Here is a 21,532-nt window from a genome sequence, read left to right on the forward strand (position 1 = left end):
TTTACAAATAGTGCCAAGTTGATAATTTTGGTGAAAAAAATTCTAGTCTCTTCTTAAGACTGTATATTTTACAATGTGCTTTGTTGTCCACAACGGACATATCTTTCAGAAACAGACAACAAAGAAATGAGAGTAAATATATTACAGTTTTTCAGCAAGAAGTAAATTGCGTAATTACCATCAAGTGATCATATAGTAATTTGACATTCCATTACATTAAAGTATTCGCTTAAGTATTATATATTCTGATGTAAACAACTTTTTCTCATATAAGTATTTGAAGCTTTGTCATCCTAAGCATGGAACAGAAAGTTTTATAAAGAAGTATGTATTTCTCATTAAAAGTTTTTTTCTCTTTAATAATCTTTAAAATTCATTTTTGGCTATGCTAAGTCTTCATTTGCTGGCTTCTTTCTCTTTTTACAGCAGTCAGGCTATGAATTCTCCACATAAACTTGGCTGGGGTATGGTTGGAGACTGGCATTTTGAGGCTTCTTTTGGTCAGTCCAGAGGACTCAATGTCTCTTTGTTTTTCTGGCTGTACTGAGCCTTTTTTTTTTTTTTTTTTTGTTACTGTACGTGGGATTTCTCTAGTTGCAGCAAGCAGAAGTGACTTTCTAGTTACTTGTGTACAGGCTTCTCATTACTGGGGTTACTGTTGCAGAGCACAGGCTTTAGAGCACAGGCTCAGTGCTTGTGTCTCACGGGCTTAGTTGCTCCGAGGCATGTGGCATCCTCTCGGACCAGGGATCAAACCTGGGTCCTATGCATTGGCAGGTAGATTATTTTCAACTGGACCACCAGGAAAGTGCTACTCATTATCTTTTAACTGGGCACTATGTATGTTAATACACTGCCAAACAAAATTGGGGTCATCAACCAATAACTGGGAAATCTGAAACCAGGAGAGACTCCCCCAAACTTCTCTAGACTTGTTGAAGACGTGGATGTATCCAAAAGACCCGTCCTGAAATACCAAGGTCAGAATGTCCAAAGCATAGTATGGTGCCTGCTTTTCTCAATCCTGCACTCCCTCAGGGTGCACTTTCGCTGGGCCACTGCAGTGACTAATAAGTTTGATCCTTGAAGAAGTGGAAAGTCAAGACATTTTTCTCCTTAGAAGTGTTAGTATGAAGTAGCCCTTTTTAAGAGTTGTGTGTTTCACATTCTAGCTTGTCAGTTCAGTTAGTTCTGTCGCTCAGTTGTGTACGCCTCCTTATGACCCAATGAATCCCAGCACCCCAGGCCTCCCTGTCCATCACCAACCCCGGAGTGCACTTAAACTTATGTCCATTGACTCAGTGATGCCATCCATCCATCTCATCCTCTCTTGTCCCCTTGTCCTCTTGCCCTCAGTGTCTCCCAGCATCAGGGTTTATTCCAATAAGTCAACTCTTTTCATGTACTGGAGTTTCAGCTTTAGCATCAGTCCTTCCAATGAACACCCAGGACTGATCTCCTTTAGAATGGACTGGTTGGATATCCTTGCAGTCCAAGGGACTCAAGAGTCTTCTCTAACACCACAGTTCAAAAGCATCAATTCTTCAGTGCTGGCGACAGAATGAAACACCAACACTGCAGAGTGGTTTGAATCTTTATATTTTAACACTTGCTTCTTACAGCTGCTTTATTTTATATCCCTTGCACAACAGCCTACAGGGCAAGTTGCCAAGCACTATGATTCAGAGACTATACAGTGCGCAGGCACAGGGCGAGATAACCTTTACCTTGACTTATTTACTGCAGCTGAGACTTCGTTTTGGGGAACTACCTTATCAACTTAGAATCCGTTTTGTCCCTGGGTCTGTTCCTTTTGAGGAATCAGAGAAACATCCTTGTGTGCAAGAAATGTTCTTTTCCCACGGGAACAAACAGAGGATTCTTGACTGAACATCTCGTTTGCAAGAATGTTCAGCCCTGGTTGAGAGTCTCCTTTGCAAGCACTTCTCAACCTTCCTTATACCTTGTTCCCTACATCTCCCCCTTTCTTTTCTTGTAGATGCTGAATAAGCGCTTGAATACACAAAGCTTTTTTTTTCAATTGTTTCCCTTTTCGCCAGTGCCGGTAGACTATAAAAGCAATAAAACATAAAGCAACAATTAACAAAAGTATTCACAAAGGATGTTGTTAACAATGTAGATACATGCCCTAAAGGATTAAGGTTATCTAATCCTTCTTGAAGACTCTTCAGTATATCAGAACCAAGAATATCAGGCAGCGTCTTACTAAAAGTTGACAATATAGTTTTTTCCAATTCCATAATTTCAGCAGTTAAATTCTGGTGTCCCACTAAAGACCTTTTTACTTTTTCCCAACCCTCACTCATATTAAAGGGAACGGGGGTTACACATAGATGAGATGAGTTTCAATCACATTTTAACACACTCTTTGTAGCTAACACAGTCACTTGATCTCCTAACCAGGAAACAGTGTGTTGTAAATTCAATACATCAGTAGCCAATTGAACGTCCAAATCATGCTGTTGTTGCCACAATAAATGAGCATCTTTATGCCACTCCCTGACAAAATCAGCAGTCTGTATGCCTTGATGCAAAGCAAGACCTACTACAGTTGCTGTTGATGTTACTGAAGCCACGGCGAGAATTGATGCGATGACAACGCCAAGCATTCTTCGAGATCGATGGAGAAGAGTTTGTACAGCATTCACAAGATGAGTGACAGCAGAAGAGTCCGACCAAGGTCGAGTAAGATTAACAGGCAACCAGAGTTCAGTCCGTGCTTTCACAGTGACCAAAGAGTAATTACTGGAATGGACCATCTTGTTTTCAACATTTTCCCACCAGGAACGATTTATACTTTGAGTCAAGTTACAATCAGAACATGATATAACTCCCAAAATTTCATTCCAAATCCATTGCCCATACAGTAAAGAATAAGGAAATTTTACACATGCTATAGCAGAGTAAGATTTATTAATATGCAAATGAACTTGAAATGGCCCTCTAGGTTCATTAATATTCAAAGTGAAGTTTCCCATCCATATAGTAAGGTTACCTGACGCTGCCCATGATTATACACTGGAATAGTAAAACCAAATTTATTTTTATCCTCCAATTGCAAAGGAATAGTAAAAAAAGCAATCTTTCAAATCTAAAACCATCAAAGACCAATTCTGTGGAATCAAAGCAGGAGAAGGGAGACCTAATTGCAAAGCTCCCATAGGTTTTATACATTTGTTAACTTTTCTTAAATCAGTCAACATTTTCCATTTACCATATTTTTTCTTAAAGACAACAACAGGGGAATTCCAAGGAGACATAGAAGGTTCGATATGGCCAGATTGAAGTTGTTCTACTAATTGTTCTAAAGCCTCGAGCTTCACTTTTGGAAGCGGCCACTGCTCAATCCATTTAGGGACATCAGTTAACTATTTCAATGGGAGAGCTCGAGGAATCTGAGCAGTGGCTACAAGTTTTCCGATGAGATGGTGAGTATTGTTCCTAAAGAAAATAAAAGATCCCGTCCCCAGATATTAATAGGTATATTAACAATGTAAAAAGAAATAAATACTTTCTTTCCATTAGACAATTGGCATGACAAAGGTTGAGTGCTTCTCCACACATCTGCTATAGATCCTAAGCCTGTTAAAACAAGAGGAATTTTTTCTTTTTTCCAGTCATTAGGCCACTGCTGGAGAGAAATAACTGAAACATCTGCTCCAGTATCCACTAATCCTTCAAACTGTTTACCTTCAATAATCAATGACATTAAAGGACGAGAGTCATTAATAAGCATTTCCCAAAATATACTTTGTCCCGTATTTCCAAAACCACCGACTCTCTACAGAATCTGAATCCTCCCCCGAGCTCACATCTCTATCTGTCTCTGTGGATGAATCTGTACTATCATCCGGAGGTTTGGGTGGAGGCCGAGGTGAAGCCCCCTCCTCACATTTGCCTGCCTTCTCTTCACTCACAGGCACATCTTCATACGGGGGATCATCCTTCTTAAGAGAACATGAAACGGCCTCACTATCAGCAGCTATTAATTTTAAAGCCTGTGTTACAGCGCTACATAAAGTCCACAGCCTTAAAGGAATCACATTGGTGCTGCCTTCTTAACTCCTTCTGCACCACTTTCCATTCCTTCAAATTCAGCTGTACTTCTGTTTGATATTGAAACCAATAGCAATGCTGCTCTATAAGACAGAACAACTCACTCAAGCGGCGAGTAGACGTTTTAATTTCTATAGAATACAGGAGCCCCTTAACCAGCTCCATATATTGTGACTTTAAAGACGGGGAATTCCCCATAATTTTTTCTTTTTCTCGAAAGTCCCCCTTTCAGCGTTTCGCCCCGGGGTGCTCACCCTTTCGGTTCCGTCGTGCCCCGTCGTGCCCCACGTTGGGCGCCAGATGCTGGCGACGGAATGAAACACCAACACTGCAGAGTGAAACACCAACACTGCAGAGTGGTTTGAATCTTTATATTTTAACACTTGCTTCTTACAGCTGCTTTATTTTATATCCCTTGCACAACGACCTACAGAGCAAGTTGCCAAGCACTATGATTCAGAGACTATACAGTGCGCAGGCACAGGGCGAGATAACCTTTACCTTGACTTATTTACTGCAGCTAAGACTTTGTTTTGGGGAACTTCCTTATCAACTTAGAATCCGTTTTGTCCCTGGGTCTGTTCCTTTTGAGGAATCAGAGAAACATCCTTGTGTGCAAGAAATGTTCTTTTCCCACGGGAACAAACAGAGGATTCTTGACTGAACATCTCGTTTGCAAGAATGTTCAGCCCTGGTTGAGAGTCTCCTTTGCAAGCACTTCTCAACCTTCCTTATACCTTGTTCCCTACACTTCAGTGCTTAGCTTTCTTCACAGTCCAACTCTCACACCCATACGTGACCAGTGGAAAAATCATAGCCTTGACTAGACGGACCTTTGTTGGCAAAGTAATGTCTCTGCTTTTGAATATGCTACCTAGGTCGGTCATAACTTTCCCTCAAAAGAGTAAGCATCTTTTAATTTCATGGCTGCAGTCACCATCTGCAGTGATTTTGGAGACCAGAAAAGTAAAGTCAGCCACCGTTTCCACTGTTGCCCCATCTATTTGCCATTAAGTGATGGGACTGGATGCCATGATCTATGTTTTCTGAATGTTGAGCTTTAAGCCAACTTTTTCACTCTCCTCTTTCACTTTCATCAAGAGGCTTTTTAGTTCCTCTTCACTTTCTGCCATAAGGGTGGTGTCATCTGCATATCTGAGGTTATTGATATTTCTCTTGCCAATCTTAATTCCAGCTTGTGCTTTTTCCAGCTAGGCGTTTCTCATAATGTACTCTGCATGTAAGTTAAATAAGCAAGATGAGAATATACAGCCTTGACGTACTCCTTTTCCTATTTGGAACCAGTCCGTTGTTCCATGTCCAGTTCTAACTGTTACTTCCTGACCTGCATACAGATTTCTCAAGAGGCAGGTCAGGTGGTCTGGTATTCCCATCACTTTAAGAATTTTCCACAGTTTCTTGTGATCCACACAGTCAAAGGCTTTGGCATAGTCAATAAAGCAGAAATAGATGTTTTCCTGGAACTCTCTTGCTTTTTCCATGATCCAGCGGATGTTGGCAGTTTGATCTCTGGTTCCTCTGCCTTTTCTAAAACCAGCTTGAACATCTGGAAGTTCACGTATGCTCAAGCCTGGCTTGGAGAATTTTGAGCATGACTTTACTAGCATGTGAGATGAGTGCAATTGTGTGGTAGTTTGAGCATCCTTTTGCATTGCCTTTCTTTGGAATTGGAATGAAAACTGACCTTTTCCAGTCCTGTGGCCACTGCTGAGTTTTCCAAATTTGCTGGCGTATTGAGTGCAGCACATTCACAGCATCATCTTTCAGGATTTGAAATAGCTCAACTGGAATTCCATCACCTCCACTAGCTTTGTTCGTAGTGATGCTTTCTAAGGCCCACTTGACTTACATTCCAGGATGTCTGGCTCTAGGTGAGTGATCACACCATGGTGATTATATTGGTCGTGAAGATCTTTTTTTGTACAGTTCTTGTGTGTATTCTTGCCACCTCTTCTTAATATCTTCTGCTTCTGTTAGAACCATACCATTTCTGTCCTTTATAGAGCCCATCTTTGCATGAAATGATCCCTTGGTATCTCTGATTTTCTTGAAGAGATCTCTAGTCTTTCCCATCTGGTTGTTTTCCTCTGTTTGCATTGATCGCTGAGGAAGGCTTTCTTATCTCTCCTTGCTATTCGTAGGAACTTTGCATTCAGATGCTTATATCTTTCCTTTTCTCCTTTGCTTTTCGCTTCTCTTCTTTTCACAGCTATTTGTAAGGCCTCCCCAGGCAGCCATTTTGGTTTTTTGCATTTCTTTTCCATGAGGATGGTCTTGATCCCTGTCTCCTGTACAATGTCCTGAACCTCCGTCCATAGTTCATCAGGCACTCAGTCTATGAGATCTAGTCCCTTAAATCTGTTTCTCACTTCCAGTGTATAATCATAAGGGATTTGATTTAGGTCATACCAGAATGGTGTAGTGGTTTTCCCTACTTTCTTCAATTTCAGTCTGAATTTGGCAATAAGGAGTTCATGATCTGAGCCACAGTCAGCTCCTGGTCTTGTTTTTGCTGACTGTGTAGAGCTTCTCCATCTTTCGCTGAAAAGAATATAATCAATCTGATTTCAGTGTTGACCATCTTGTGATGTCTATGTGTATAGACTTCTCATTTGTTGTTGGAAGAGGGTGTTTGCTATGACCAGTGCGTTCTCTTGGCAAACCTCTGTTAGCCTTTGCCCTGCTTCATTTCATTTTCCAAGGCCAAATTTGCCTGTTATCCCAGGTTTTTCTTGACTTCCTACTTTTTCATTCCAGTCCTCTATAATGAAAAGAATATCTTTTGGGGGTGTTGGTTCTAAAAGGTCTTGTAGGTCTTCATAAAACCGTTCAGCTTCTTCAGCATTACTGGTTGGGGTATAGGCTGGATTACTGTCATATGCTCAAAATTCTCCAAGCCAGGCTTCAGCAATATGTGAACCGTGAACTTCCAGATGTTCAAACTGGTTTTAGAAAAGGCAGAGGAACCAGAGATCAAACTGCCAATATCTGCTGGATCATGGAAAAAGCAAGAGAGTTCCAGAAAAACATCTATTTCTGCTTTATTGACTATGCCCAAACCTTTGACTGTGTGGATCACAATAAGCTCTGGAAAATTCCGAGATGGGAATACCAGACCACTTGACCTACCTCTTGAGAAACCTATATACAGGTCAGGAAGCAACAGTTAGAATTGGACATGGAACAAGAGACTGGTTCCAAATAGGAAAAGGCGTACATCAAGGCTGTATATTGTCACCCTGCTTATTTAACTTATATGCAGGGTACATCATGAGAAACGCTGGACTGGAAGAAATACAAGCTGGAATCAAATTGCCAGGAGAAATATCAATAACCTCAGATATGCAGATGACACCACCCTTCTGGCAGAAACTGAAGAGGAACTAAAAAGCCCCTTGATGAAAGTGAAAGAGGAGAGTGAAAAAGTTGGCTTAAAGCTCAACATTCAGAAAACGAAGATCATGGCATCCGGTCTCATCACTTCATGGGAAATAGATGCAGAAACAGTGGAAACAGTATCAGACTTTATTTTTCTGGGCTCCAAAATCACTGCAGATGGTGACTGCAGCCATTTAATTAAAAGACGCTTACTCCTTGGAAGAAAAGTTATGACCAACCTAGATAGCATATTGAAAAGCAGAGACATTACTTTGCCGACTAAGGTCCATCTGGTCAAGGCTATGGTTTTTCCAGTAGTCATGGATGGATTTGAGATTTGGAATGTGAAGAAGGCTGAGCGCTGAAGAATTGATGCTTTTGAACTGTGGTGTTGGAGAAGAGTCTTGAGAGTCACTTTGACTGCAAGGAGATCCAACCAGTCCATTCTGAACGAGATCAGCCCTGGGATTTCTTTAGAAGGAATGATGCTAAAGCTGAAACTCCAGTACTTTGGCCACCTCATGCGAAGAGTTGACTCATTGGCAAAGACTCTGATGCTGGGAGGGATTGGGGGCAGGAGGAGAAGGGGACGACCGAGGATGAGATGGCTGGATGGCATCACAGACTTGATGGACCTGAGTCTGAGTGAATCCGGGTGTCGGTGATGGACAGGGAGGCCTGGCATGCTGCAATTCATGAGTTCGCAAAGAGTCGGACACGACTCAGCGACTGAACTGAACTGAACTGATGCACCTGATTTACATGAAGTGAAAATAGAAAAATAAAGATGTAAACTATTAGGAAATAAACTTCAGGAACTAAGGTTAAAAGTGGTATCTCTTTTTGACCTTGGAGAATTCTGAAACAATTTGTTTTTGATTATTTATTTATTATTGGCTGAACAGTTGTGGCTCGGGGGCTTACTGGCTCCACAGCATGTGGGAATTTCCTGGACCAGGCATTGACCCCTTGTCTCCTGCATTGGCAGGCCGATTCCTTATCCCTGAGTCACCAGAGAAGTCCAGAAATCAGTGAGAATGCATACTGCATGGTGGCATTTTTCTTTGTTTGTTTGATAAACTAAAAATTTGACAGATTCAATCCCAACTTTTTTGTTCTTGTTACTTTGAAGTCACTGAAAGCACAAGATGGAACCAAACCCAAAGTTTGGTTTGGATACTGGGACAGATGATATGTTATGAGAATGTTTGTTAACTGATGAAGCTTTCTAGTTGGAGCACTATAGACTTCCAGTCTGATGGGAATTTCTCAGCCTGCCCAGATAGGCAGCATAAGAAGCGGTTGGTTTTAAAGTCTAGAGGTATCAGTAGTCAAACATCGGAGAAACCACAGTGAGACTGTTTAACAAAACACTGAATGTTTACTCATGCTATGAATTTGTTATATTCCTTTTTCTGCTCTAAAGATATGTTCCATTATTCTATCTGGCTGTTGAAAGTGGTAGTAAATTACTATTTATGTTTTACTAAACAGAAAATTACTATTTACTATCTATTGCCTAAGACATTTTTACACTAGCCTAATGAACAGTAATGTTTGGAAATATTTAATATTAATACTAAATAGAAGTCTAGTTTTTGAAAGCATATTAAAATGTTGATGTAACATTATAGAATTAATAAATATGCTCCATAGTTCATTGTCAGCTGTAGTAGAACTTCCTTTTTCTTGAGTTTTGTTTTTTTTTAAATACTGTGATGGGTTTTGCCATTCCTCAACATGAATCGGCCATAGGCATTCATGTGTCCCCTCCCTCCTTCCCCACCCTATCCCTCCAAGTTGTTACCGAGCAGTGGCTCTGGATGCCCAGTCATATATCAAACTCCCACTGGCTATCTGTTTTACATATAGTAATATATATATGTTTCAATGCAATTCTCTCAGATCATGCTGCCCTATTTCTTTTGTTTTTTTCAAGTTTTTCCTTAGCGTTATTTTCTCTGTCCACATGTTGTGACCGAGATTTAAAGTTTAATTTACATTTCTTTTCTGCCTTACACTAAGAAATACATAAGTCGGTGGGTTAGTTTGAGACTTTTGCAATGTGGAAATGCACAGAAGACAATGACAGGGAACATAGTAGCTGCCCTATAAACATGAAGAAAGTTCCTTTAGGACTTGAGTTCAGGCAGTTAATACACACAGAAATATTTATAAATAGTGCAAAGTTGGTGATCATTTTGGTGAAAATAAATTGTAATGTCTTCTCAAGATGTTGTTTTGTAGTCTGCTTTGTTGTCCATATCTGACAGAGCTTTTGGAAACAGCAAAGCAAAGAGAGAAGAAAAATTAAAACTGCCTGATTACCGTCAAATGATCATCTAGTAATTGTTGACATTCCGTTACATTGAGGAAGTATTCACTTATGTATTATATATTATGATGTAAACAAGTTTTTCTCAAAAGTATTTGAAGCTATGTCATCATAAGCATGGAACACAAACAGTTTCTATAAAGAAGAATGCAGTTCTCATTGCAGGAAATTTTTTCTCTTGTTTAATAACTTTAAATTTTATTTTTGGCTGTTCTGGGTCTTCACTGTGCTCCTGGCTTTTGTCTCCTTGTGGCGAGCAGGGCCTATAAATTCTGTACATAAAATACATAAACGTGGCTGGTTGGTTGGAGACTGGCATTCTGAATATCCTTTTTTGGTCAGTCCAGATCACTTAATGTCTTTTTTCTTTTGGCTGTGCTGAGCCTTTTTTTTTTTTTTTTTTGCCGCATGTGGGCTTTCTCTAGTTGCAGCAAGCAGGAACTACTTTAATTGCTATGCCGGCTTCTCACTGCTGTAGCTACTCTTGTTGCAGAGCACAAGCTTTAGAGCACAGGCTCAGTACTTGTGTTGCTCAGGCTTAGTTGCTGCAAGGCACGTGGTATCCTCCCAGACCAGGGATCAAACCTGTGTCCCATGCACTGGCAGGTGGATTCTTTATCACTGGACCACCAGGGAAGTGTCAGTGAGTGGCTTTCAACTGAGCAAATCCCAGTAACTTTCAGCCAGGATCCTCCTGTGTCTTAACTGTTAATACCCTGCCAAATAAAATTTGGGGTTATCACCCCATAACTGGGAGATCTGAAAACCAGGAGAGACTCCCCAAAACTTACCTGGACTTCCTGAGGAGGATGATGGGCCCAAGAGGCTGTTCCTAATTTACCAAGGCTACTATGTCGGAAGCTCAGAATGGTACCTGTTTTGCTCCAGCCTGCATTCCCCTCAGGGTGCATTGTGGTTGGGCTGCTGCAGTGATTAATAAGCTTGATCTTTGAAGAAGTGGAATGTCAAGATATTTTTCTCTTTCTAGGTGTTACTAAGAGCTGTGTGTTTCACATTCCAGCTTGTCATCCCTGCACAAAGCCAGTTCTTATTTACTTAAACAGCTTAAATTAATTCTAATTGCAGGAATATTTCTGGGTCCAGCCACCACCCCACATCAACCCCCACCCACCCCCAGCCCGGCCACCACACCAGGTTTCAGTTCTCATACTGAACTGCTTCAGCCTCATCAGCAGGAATCCTGTTAAGAGGAAACCTTTCTTTCCAACGCAATTATCCCACAGAATTTTAAGTTTTTACTTAAAACTGTTAAAGTTATGAGCAATCAATGATGCAACACAAGACGGGAAAAACCCTCATGTACTTCTAAACCCTGACAAGATACCTGGGGACCAAAAGGAAGAACACAGCAGGTGTCCTCTTGTTCCTGATCGGGGGGGGCCCCCCTCGCCTCCCCTCGGCCCAGCTCGACCCCGTTCGACCCCGCTCGTCCCGCTTGGCCCCCCTCGGCTCCCCTCAGCCCTGCTTGGCCCTGCTCGGCTCCGTCCCTCACATGCCCAGGCGCAGGCATGTGTCCCACCCTGCGCCCCTCACTCACCCAGGGGCAGGAGTATGCCTTATGCCCTGCCCCTCGCTGTGGCATTCTTCTGATACCACTTCTGGAGAGTCTCTGCTTCGACGCAAGCGATTCTACAGCCAATTCCCGAAGCTGAGACTTGGTAGGTGCGGCCAACCATTGGAAACCTGAGGTACTTTTTTGTTTGTTCATTTTTGTTGTTAAGCTGCACCTGTGGCGTCCCCTCTCCTCCTTATCCGTGGTCTCCTGTCACTTTGCACCTCGCTATTCCTTGACCCCTTCCTCCAGCCCAAATAAATTCAGTCGTTGCTGTGAGAGTGATTTCCTTTGGATGTAAAATCCTGAGGTAACACATAAAATGCACGAAATACGTAGTATTTTATAAGGAAAAAGTCATTTTAATTATGATGTGGCACTTGATAATTTTATAAGCATCAAATCCCGTGTTCGGGAACTAGTTTAGAATTTCAGCTTTGGGACTGGTGCTGGAGCTGAAGTTCTTTCTCGAGTGGTGGGGAAGAGTATTATTGTGCTTTTTTGATTTATATGAGCATGGTAGTAAATTGACTACAAAGACTCTTCATTTTAGGAGATTCGTTTCAGTGATGCTGGTTACTTGTATGAGCATTAGAAGCAAAGAGAAATATAAAATGGTCGCAGTGCTCAGTCAGATCTCTTTGACTGTAGCCCGCCAGGCTCCTGTGTCCATGGGATTTCCCAGGCAAGAATTCTGGAGTGGGTTGTCATTAAGTCGCTCAGTCCTGTCGGACTCTTGGCAACCCTATGCCAGCAGGCAGGGTTCCCTGCCCTTCACCATCTCCGGAACTTGCTCAACTCCTGTCCGTCTAGTCCGTGATGACATCCAACCATCTCATCCTCTTTCCTCCCTGCCTTCCATCTTTCCCAGCATCAGGGTCTTTTCCAGTGAGTTGGCTCTTCACATCAGGTAGTGAAAGTATTGGAGCTTCAGCATCAGTCCTTCCAGTGAATATTCAGGGTTGATTTCCTTTAGGATTTGTTACGGAAAAATGAGAATCCAGTGTCGCAAAGCACACCTCGGAGGACACTCAAGACAGAGGAGTACAGTTTATTACCCCAGCAGGGCCAAGGGGAATCGGTTCTGAACAAGGACCCTGACATTTTCGAGAGACTCAGTTTTATACCCCACACTAAGTGACTGTTTACATGTTTGCAACTTTTTTTGATGTATATGATTTAGTTTTACAACATGTATGTGTAGGGAGAACTAACAATTAAGGTTAAAGGGGAACAGTGATTATACTTCAAGGGTTATATCTTCATTGTTAATCTAACCTGGGCAGCCTGACCTTAACTCCTATCTTTGCTATCTATGGGGAGGGAGGTCTCCAAGGAGACCAGGTTTTACTTTAAAAATAGTTTCCTCATTCTTGGGCAAAGTCTCCTGCTGTCTTAAGATGGCTGACAGGCCTCAAGGTGGAGTTCCTCCTGCCCTCCTCAAAGCAGCCCCAACAGACTGATGGTCTTAAGGGACTCGTCTTGCTGTACAAGAATCTGCTCCAGCACCACAGTCCAAAATAATGAATTCGTCTATGTTCAGCCTTCTTATGGACCAGCATTCAAAAAGCAAAACTTTGATTCTAATTTTTATATCATAGGCTCTTCAGATAAAACATTCAGTTGCTTAAGCACTGCATAAGAACATGATAAAATTTTTATTTTCTACTGTTCCCCTTACATAATTGTTGAAATGGAGATGATCTGCAATGTATATAGAATATTTAAATCATGAGTAATGTTGATAATGCCATTTATCATGTTTTAAAGATAGTCCACAAAAATGTCTCCTTACCTATTTACACCTCTCATACAGAGGGTTACATATGCAGCTGTTTTTGGTTAGATGCCACATCCAGACTTAATGGCAGTATGTTACGTGACAGGTTAAAGCAAAATCAGAAAACCCGTGAATTTAATTTGAAAATGTATGTGATATTACATATTTAGGAATTTGATATGTGGAGAGAAGAAAATACAGTCGACCCTTTGTATCTGCATATCCATGGAGTCAATTGAAGCATAGAAAATATTTGGTAAAAAAATTCCATGATATTCCAAAAAACACAACTTTAAGTTGCCACTCATCTCAACTATTTCCATAGCACTTACATTATATCTGGGCTTCCCTGGTGGCTCAGGTAGTAAAGAATGTGTCTGTGTTAGAGGAGACATGGTTTGATCCGTGGGTGAGGAAGATCCTCTGGAGAAGGAAATAGCCACCCACTCCAGTATTCTTGCTTCCTTGTGGCTCAGACGCTAAAGCGTCTGCCTACAATGTGGGAGACCTGGGTTCGATCCCTGGGTCAGGAAGTTCCCCTGGAGAAGGAAATGGCAACCCACTCCAGTATTCTTGCCTGGAAATTCCCATGGACGGAGGAGCCCGGAAGGCTACAGTCCGTGGGGTCGCAAAGAGTCGGACACGACTGAGGGACTTCACCTCCAGTATTCTTGCCTGGAGAATTCCCGGGACAGAGGAGCCTGGCGGACAGAGGAGTCCGACTCCATGGTGTCGCAAAGAGCCGGTCACGACTAAGCAACTAACATTACATTATTTTGAGTATAAAGACCTTTGTTGTCTGCCGGGAGCCACCATGGGAGATCCCACCCATGACAAGGTCATGTGGAAGAGAACTGTTAAGCAAGGCTTCAGAACTCAACGGGCTCCTTAGGCTTTCTCGAGCATCTACACCAAAATTAGAATCTGTCTGTTTTACTATTTCATGACTTTCACCAACTCCTCTGACATTAACAGGAGGCTATTCCTGACCACTTTTCTCTGGAGAAAATTAACTTCGGGCTATAGCTAATAAGTCTCTTGGACATGAGAGGAATATTTCACATCAAAACCCCTCTGTTAGCATTCTAGCTTGCTTGGCAGGTATATCCAGACTCTCGCAGCTACACATGTGATTATTTACAGCCTCCCATCTGTGAGAGGCATGGAAAGCCTAAAACATAGAGCCTTTTAAAGAGTTAAAAGTTATTAGAGTAGTGCTGGTATAGGATTTCATTATTGGGTCAATGCTTGTTGCTAAGTTCCCATATCTCTTATCCACTGTGCACCTGGGAGTGCATTAGTTAACATAGTTGGAAAGTAAGAAAAACAAGTGTAGCCTTGAAATTAACCACATCAGACTTTTGAGCTAATTGGTTCTTGTAACTCACTGCACCTTTGCTCCATGAGAATGTAACTTGTTTAATACTTTCTGAGGCTGACATAGATTAGAAATATAAGAAAAAACACTTTGAGGGAAAATAAGTTTTCTGGTTGAACAGCCTTTATCCAAGAGGGTCATAAAATGTTCACAGGCCTCCAAGGCCAGAAGATAATGTACACAACATTGTCTATGGGAAAGATTTGCAGAAAAAATCCTGGTTTCGATAAAGACAAAACAGATGTAATGTTTGGGCTGACTCTGTATGACTTTGCATCTTTCATTTCCCTTTATGTACAAGTAAAGGTATAAAAGACCCTTTTGAAAATAAAAACAATGGGCCTCGCTTACTGAAGCAGCTTGGTCTCCTCTTGTCAATCATTTTCTCTCTCTCCCTCCCTCTTTTTCAGGCTGATCCCTTGGAGCATAGAGGCTCCCTGCATTCGCTTATCTGCCCGGGGTTTCTAAGACCTGAATGGGAAGACGTTCTGCGTCTTCACTCCCTCAGGAGACCGGGAAGGCACCTGTGGCCTCCGTGAACAGGGCAAACTTCTTGTCTCGAAGTTTTATTGGCTTTCTGCCAGGGTCCAGCCCCGGTGGATCCAGGGTGATTCAAAGGTGGGGACGGAGTCGGCGTCCTTGGAAAAATACATTTTTAATTACAGATATAGAGGGAGATTAGAAACAGATAGTGTAGTAGGAGAATTAGTGGAGAAAAGAGGCCGAATAACTGGTTTATATGGAATACCAATCACCACCTACATAGGCCACAGGCGTCTTTCCATTCTCCCAAAGGAGAGGAGGCACTGAGGCCTCCCCGGTCCGATCTCAGAAGCCCAGGCGGAATTAGCAGGCTTGGTGAGTACCCACATTTCAGATGGAATTCAGCCAGGAAAGCGGGGAGCAAGAAAGAAACGACACGGGGGAATCAGTCTTTCCAGAAACTGATCCGATTTCTTTATTTTTCAGGTTTGTTTATATACCTTTTTATTATACATAGGGATGAAAACAGAGTCACGCGGGGGTCAGCAGACCTGACCCTTGTCACAATCAGGTGCTTCATATAAAATTATACAGAGGTCTTATGAGTTTCATCATCTTCTAGCCATGAGGTCTGCTGACATTTTATGGCCCTTTCTGATACCGGTCAGTTAACCAGACAACTTATTTTTCCAGGGGTGATTTTTTTTTTTCTTAAATCAGGCGCCACCCTCCAAATAAAGTTGCATTCCTATAGGGTGAGGGTGTAGTGAGTTATAATCAAGAAAGGAATTTACTTAACCTAAGGTTTAACATGATTAATCTTAAAGGTTAATACTTATTTCTCCTATATGCTAGTTATATTCATTATAAGGGCAGGAATATGGAGATTTAGCAGCAAATATTGGCTCAACAAATGTAAACCATTCACCAATGTTCCCCTTAAGATCTATTTTGTCCTAAGATAGTGATAAAGTTACATTTTTACATAGCATAGTGATTTATAACAAAGTACAGTGATCTATAACAAAAGAGAAAATTCATTAACTCAAAAAGTCTAGTATTGCTAACATCAAAAAACTATATTTCCTTTTCTATATTCCAAATACATTGATTAATATATTCCCAGGTGCCTAAGGATATGGTAGCCTGATGGCTACTCCAAACTGTGCTGTTTATGGTTGAGAGGTTGTCACAGGAGCTAGTCTGTCAGCAGAGAGGTTTGACCTGAGACATCCTTGTCACACCCAGGGCAGGGAATTAGCAGTGATTATTGGCGACAAATGAAAAAACCCTTCACCAATATAATTCCTAATCAATCCACTATACCATACTAATAATTTTCTAACTTCTCAAAAGAGTCTGTATTTAGAAAGTTTTAAAACATCCCGTGCCTCTCACAGTTGGGAGGCTGTAAACAATCACATTTGGCTGGACGAGCCTGATCAGGCAGGCCAGAGAACCTTCACAGAGTCCATAAGTTGAAACACTCTTGTCACACCCAGGAATTTTTATTAACTGGAGCTGCAAGTTAATTCCTTCTCTGAGAGAAATGGTTATGGGGGAGAGCTCCCCGTAAAGTACTCTGGTTTGGGGGGTAGATGCTCGGGAACAGGGGGTTTCCTGAGGCTTGATCACGCCTTTGCATATGCCAAGCTTCCTTCCTCATGACCTTTGCCATGGGCGGAGTTCCTCACGCTGGCTCCCAACAGCTTTCTATGTAAACCAAGGAATATCAGCCTCTTTCTTTCCTCTATTTTCTTATCTACAATATTCTTTCCTTATCTCTTTCTAAATCATCCGTCGTCGCTGTTTTTCCTTCAGGTTCCCCTGGATCCTGCGGGGGCTGGACCCCGGCAGTTGTCAATGTGATGACTTGCTTTTTAACTTCCCTTCCAGGAAGCAGAGGTCTTTTAATTTCCTGCAGTCAGCTTCCTCAGAGATTACACTATTGAATTGTTCCGCCCTGCCCCTTACGCGCCGAGGCCCCGCCCATCTCACTTTCCCAGGGTGCAGGGCAGACCCGGCTTCCTTCCGTGACCGGCACCCTGACAGCTTGGCTCCCTTTAGGCCGCTTCCCCAGGCCGCCCCGCCGTTTCCCTGCCGGCCGGCGCAGCTTCCCGCATCCGGAAGCGGAGAGCCGGCGGTGCAGCTGTCTCAGCAGCGCGGCGTGAGTTTCTCTCTTTCTTAGTCACACGTGCCGCTCTCATTCGGCTTCCTTCGGTACCCCGGGTCTGAGGGTCTCTGCTGACTCTAAATCCCCGCGCCCGCCCCACCAACCCCAGCAAATTCAGACGTCTCCGTGAGCGGCGAAAGGGCACCTCTCTTTTGGTTTAAAGTCTGCACTGCAGCCGGTTCCTGCTTTTGGAACTCGGAAACGCTGCGTTTTGCACCTCCTTCCGTCTTAAAACCATTTACTGTCCCCTCTGCACTTCCTGCAGCGCATAAAATTCTCTTCCACGAGGTGGGTATTTATGCTCCGCGGTCCTCAGCCTCTCCTTCTCCGCCCCTGGAGACCACGTCCTCTCCCAAGTCCTAGGCTTCTGGGGAGTGCGCCCTGCTCCAGAGACCCACTCCCTCCCAGCGCCCATATTTCCTGGCTCCTTGTCTTCATAATGACCCTGTGTCGAGGTGGGTGACCTGGGCCAGCCACTTGACCCCCTGGTTCTTCCATCCCAATTTCCACCAGCTGGAATTTGGCTCTTGCAGGAGGAGGGCTTCTTATCAGCTGCCATTCCCATAAATGGAGGGTGGGGGTGGGGGTATGGGGAGGGGACTGTCATGAGAGGCAAAGACATCGATTTCGAGAGAAACAGAAAACTGAAAAAAGCCTGAGGAAGAACCGATGACAATGAAGAGGATTGGTGAGGAACTTGCGAAGAGAGAGCAACATGAAAGAGAGGAAGTTTTGAAGATTGCGGATAGGCAAGGAGAGAAGTTTAGAGAAAAGCAGGATCTCCGGAGAGTTAAAGGTGAGCAAAATAGGAAGGTGTTGTTCAGTCTAAGTCTTTGTGACCCCTGTATCTCTCAGAGTTTGCTCAAATTCATCTTCATTGAGTCCAGGGATGCTATCTAACCATCTGATCCTCTGCTGACCCCTTCTATAGCCTTCAAGTTCAGTTCAGTCGCTCAGTCGTGTCTGACTCTGCGACCTCATGAATCGCAGCACGGCAGGCCTCCCTGTCTATCACCATAGCCTTCAAGTAGAGGGGTGTGTATCAGGGGCCCAAAGAGGATGACAGTGGAGAGGCGGTTCACACGGAGATCCCCCAAAGGGGATACAAGAGTTGGAACCTTGGTTTACAGAGCAATATCCTGCTGGGAGAGAAAGGGGACTCCTAGTGATCGGGCTTCCCTCGTGGCTCAGCTAGTAAAGAATCCGCTGGCAATGCGGGAGACCTGGGTTCGATCCCTGGGTTGGGAAGATCCCCTGGAGAAGGGAACAGCTACCCACTCCAGTATTCTGACCTGGAGAATTCCACGGACTACAGCCACGGGGTCGCAAGAGTCATCAGGACTGAGCGACTTTCACTCATCCAGTAATTGGAGGAGCTGAGAAAGCAAGCAAGGTGAAAGGAAGCATAGCCACTTGAGGGTGCCAGAAAGTTGGGGGAAAGGGAGGGCAGAGAGGAGGAAAAAGGCAGAAATTCATGAAGATTTAGGATCATCAAGGAGGTTGGGTTAGAAGCATTTTGCAGGGAACAGATGGCAGAGAGAGGCCAAATGGGAGTCAGGGAAGAGGTAGAGAGGAGGACAGCCGGAAAGCAGAGGGGAAGAGAAAGGGAGACTGAGAAAGAAGTAGGGAATCTCTGGAGCAAATAGAGGAGTTAAGACAGGTATATAATTTACAATTTATGCAAGTTAGAGAAGTTAAGTTCTTATTGAATTGTAAATTCCTATAGCTACAACAAAAGGAAGGGGAACACAGGCTTGTAGAAACTATGATTGATTATAGCAAAAGAAATAATTGCTATGGCTACGACTGGCCCCTGTGAAATGTCTGGTCCAAGTCCCAAATTCCTTGGTGCTTGCAGCAAGTTTCTAGATGTCGCATTGTTCAGGCCCAGTCTGTTTATCAAGGACTATTGGAGGAAGAGAGCGGGTCATTCCAAGCCCACCAAGAGAGTCAAGCCATCCAAGAAGTCCTCTGTCATGGTAATGCTCCATTGTAGTATTAGTAACTGTCCAGGCTATACTTGTGCAGCATAATTAGACACAGTGCTGTTAACATCATCTGAGCAGTTTGATAACCACATAGCATGGGGTACCCAATCGTCAATTGTATGATAAGCCGCAAATATTAATTTTCCTTATTTGGCCTGACATTTGTCCCAATGAACAGGAATATATTTGAAGTTCTTATTAGTTAACCCTTTGCATAGTGTTCTTTGTTTTTTCCCTAATTCTTTCCCTTAAGTTTCAGTAGTATAAACATGGTTCACAGGCAAAGAAAGGGCAGTAAATATCATCGAAGCAGTGTCCGAAAGCCTTCTTTTGGAGGCAGGACGAAAGCCGAAGTTTGTTGATTAACGTTTATGCATAATTCTGCTGGGCCCATACACAAAGGAAGGACTTCATAACCTAGAGAGATATTGGTTTCCCTTCTTCTTCAGGGTGTGCTGCTGCTGCTGCTGCTAAGTCGCTTCAGTCGTGTCCGACTCTGTGTGATCCCATAGACGGCAGCCCACCAGGGATTCTCCAGGCAAGAACACTGGAGTGGGTTGCCTTTTCCTTCTCCAATGCATGAAAGTGAAAAGTGAAAGTGAAGTCGCTCAGTCGTGTCTGACTCTTAGCGACCCCATGGACTGCAGCCCACCAGGCTCCCTCCATCCATGGGATTTTCCAGGCCAGAGTACTGGAGTGGGGTGCCATTGCCTTCCCCCTTTAATTCTCCATCGAGAAGGCATATGTATGGAGTCATTGGTTAATACGATTGGTCCTCTCTCCGTCCATTCTATGACCTGAAGTAAAGGGGGTTGGGTATGAAAGCCCATTAAGTGTGAGTAATTGGTTCAGCTTGAGCTGGGGAGGGGCAAGCAAGCAGAGCAAGCATAGCAATAAGGTTTTCAGGACTCCAAGGTAATCTCTGTTGAGAAATCAGATTTTCAGCTTTATTAATAAGGGTTTTTATTTGTCCCCAAGAGGGGAGATAAAAAGGTTGATGCCGCCGAGGGTGGTGTTTTCTGGAGATCTTTAGAGCCACCATGGCCTGTATCGGAATTTCTTCCTCCCGGCATTTTTGTTCGTTCGTCTCTATCTCAAAGGCTGGCGGACCCCTCGGGTCGGATCTTCCGAAGAGGAAGCCGTGTGAGTTTGTTGGATCCATCTGGGGAAATAAAAGCATACCCCTTTCCCTGTAAGATTAATTCCCCAGATTTCCATTGTTTATTCAACCCGTCCTGGTACCAACTGGGCAGAGGAAGAAAAGAGTCCTTCAGTTCCTTGAAATGTTTTTCTGCTCTTGTCAAGATATCTCCTTGTGGTAAGTTTAAAAAATTTAAAACAAATAAAGTTATATTGACAATAGCTATAGAAAGAAAGGAAAGCGATAATGATGAAAACATTCCTAGGAAATATTTCAGTCTAAAAAAATGATCTAGAGATCTGTTTGGGGACTGGTATTTGACTGCGGTTTTGAATTAATGGCTTGATTTCTTCCTCATTCCATACATACATTTTTTCTGATATAAAAAGTAATGGGATCTGACTCTGTTTTAAGTGGTTTGTGTTATTTGTGGCAAAGGATTAGGAGCAAACAGTCAAACATTTTTTCCTAAGTGAAATTATTGAAAAGCTGATGGAGAACAACTTGATAAATGAAACGCTGCTCACATCCAAATACCTGACCTTTTCCTGGAAAAGAAACGTAGCCTGGCAGCTGTTGAATCTCTCTGTTCAGTGTGTTAAGGAAGATGATTATAGTTTCAAGACAGACCTGAAAAGAAGATGAATAGTTTGCATTTTTGATACTCTTAAGAACAAATAACTTATTTCCCAAATGGTGTCTTTTTTATTTTGTTTTTGTTTTGTATTGTGAAACAGGCATTGTAGTTGATGTTATTTTGTTTTAAGAATCTTACAGACTGGAAATAGAAATAAAGCTATATTAACAATAGTTATAGGCTTAAAGAATATATTGCATTAGAATCTAGTAAAGTCTGCTCTGGATAAGAAAGATAAAAGTGTTCCTGTGTAGATCCCCTTGTTTAATTTTGTATTTGTAGTTTTAGTGTATAATGTGTTAGTTTAATTATGTCTTGTGTTTGTGGATTATAAAGAATGTTTGTAATCTGTTTAATAGAGAATGAATTTAAAAATTGTTTGAATTGTTTAGAAATATAGGCAGGGCCATTGTCTGTCTGTATCGAATTAGGTGTTACTGCAAAGTAAGGTAATAGGTGGTTTATAACATGTCAGGTAGTTTCATTCCAGAGAGGTGTGGCCCCTATAAAAAAATTTGTATCGATTCAAACATATAAGAAGGAAGAGGAAGAAAGTTCAGGGCAATGA

General features: G+C 42.6%; 1 protein-coding gene and 2 long non-coding RNA genes across 4 annotated transcripts in view; 2 read left to right on the top strand and 1 right to left on the bottom strand.

Moving 5' to 3' along the window:
* Nucleotides 1-21,532, top strand: part of LOC120871946 (zinc finger protein 420-like) — a 719,570-nt gene that overhangs the window by 350,780 nt on the left and 347,258 nt on the right. The window lies entirely within an intron of this gene.
* LOC120872074 lies at nt 2,254-20,703 on the bottom strand. Its single transcript, XR_005723150.1, has 4 exons — nt 20,693-20,703; nt 10,368-10,375; nt 7,684-7,688; nt 2,254-2,962 (listed from the first exon to the last, which is right to left on the bottom strand). It is a non-coding gene; the product is annotated as an uncharacterized LOC120872074 (long non-coding RNA).
* On the top strand, nt 2,886-20,794 carry LOC120872089. The gene is made up of 3 exons (XR_005723169.1): nt 2,886-2,968; nt 8,936-8,940; nt 20,782-20,794. It is a non-coding gene; the product is annotated as an uncharacterized LOC120872089 (long non-coding RNA).

This window comes from Oryx dammah, unplaced genomic scaffold, assembly GCF_014754425.2.
Source record: "Oryx dammah isolate SB20612 unplaced genomic scaffold, SCBI_Odam_1.1 HiC_scaffold_13, whole genome shotgun sequence".
In the NCBI taxonomy this organism is placed as follows: Eukaryota; Metazoa; Chordata; class Mammalia; order Artiodactyla; family Bovidae; genus Oryx; species Oryx dammah.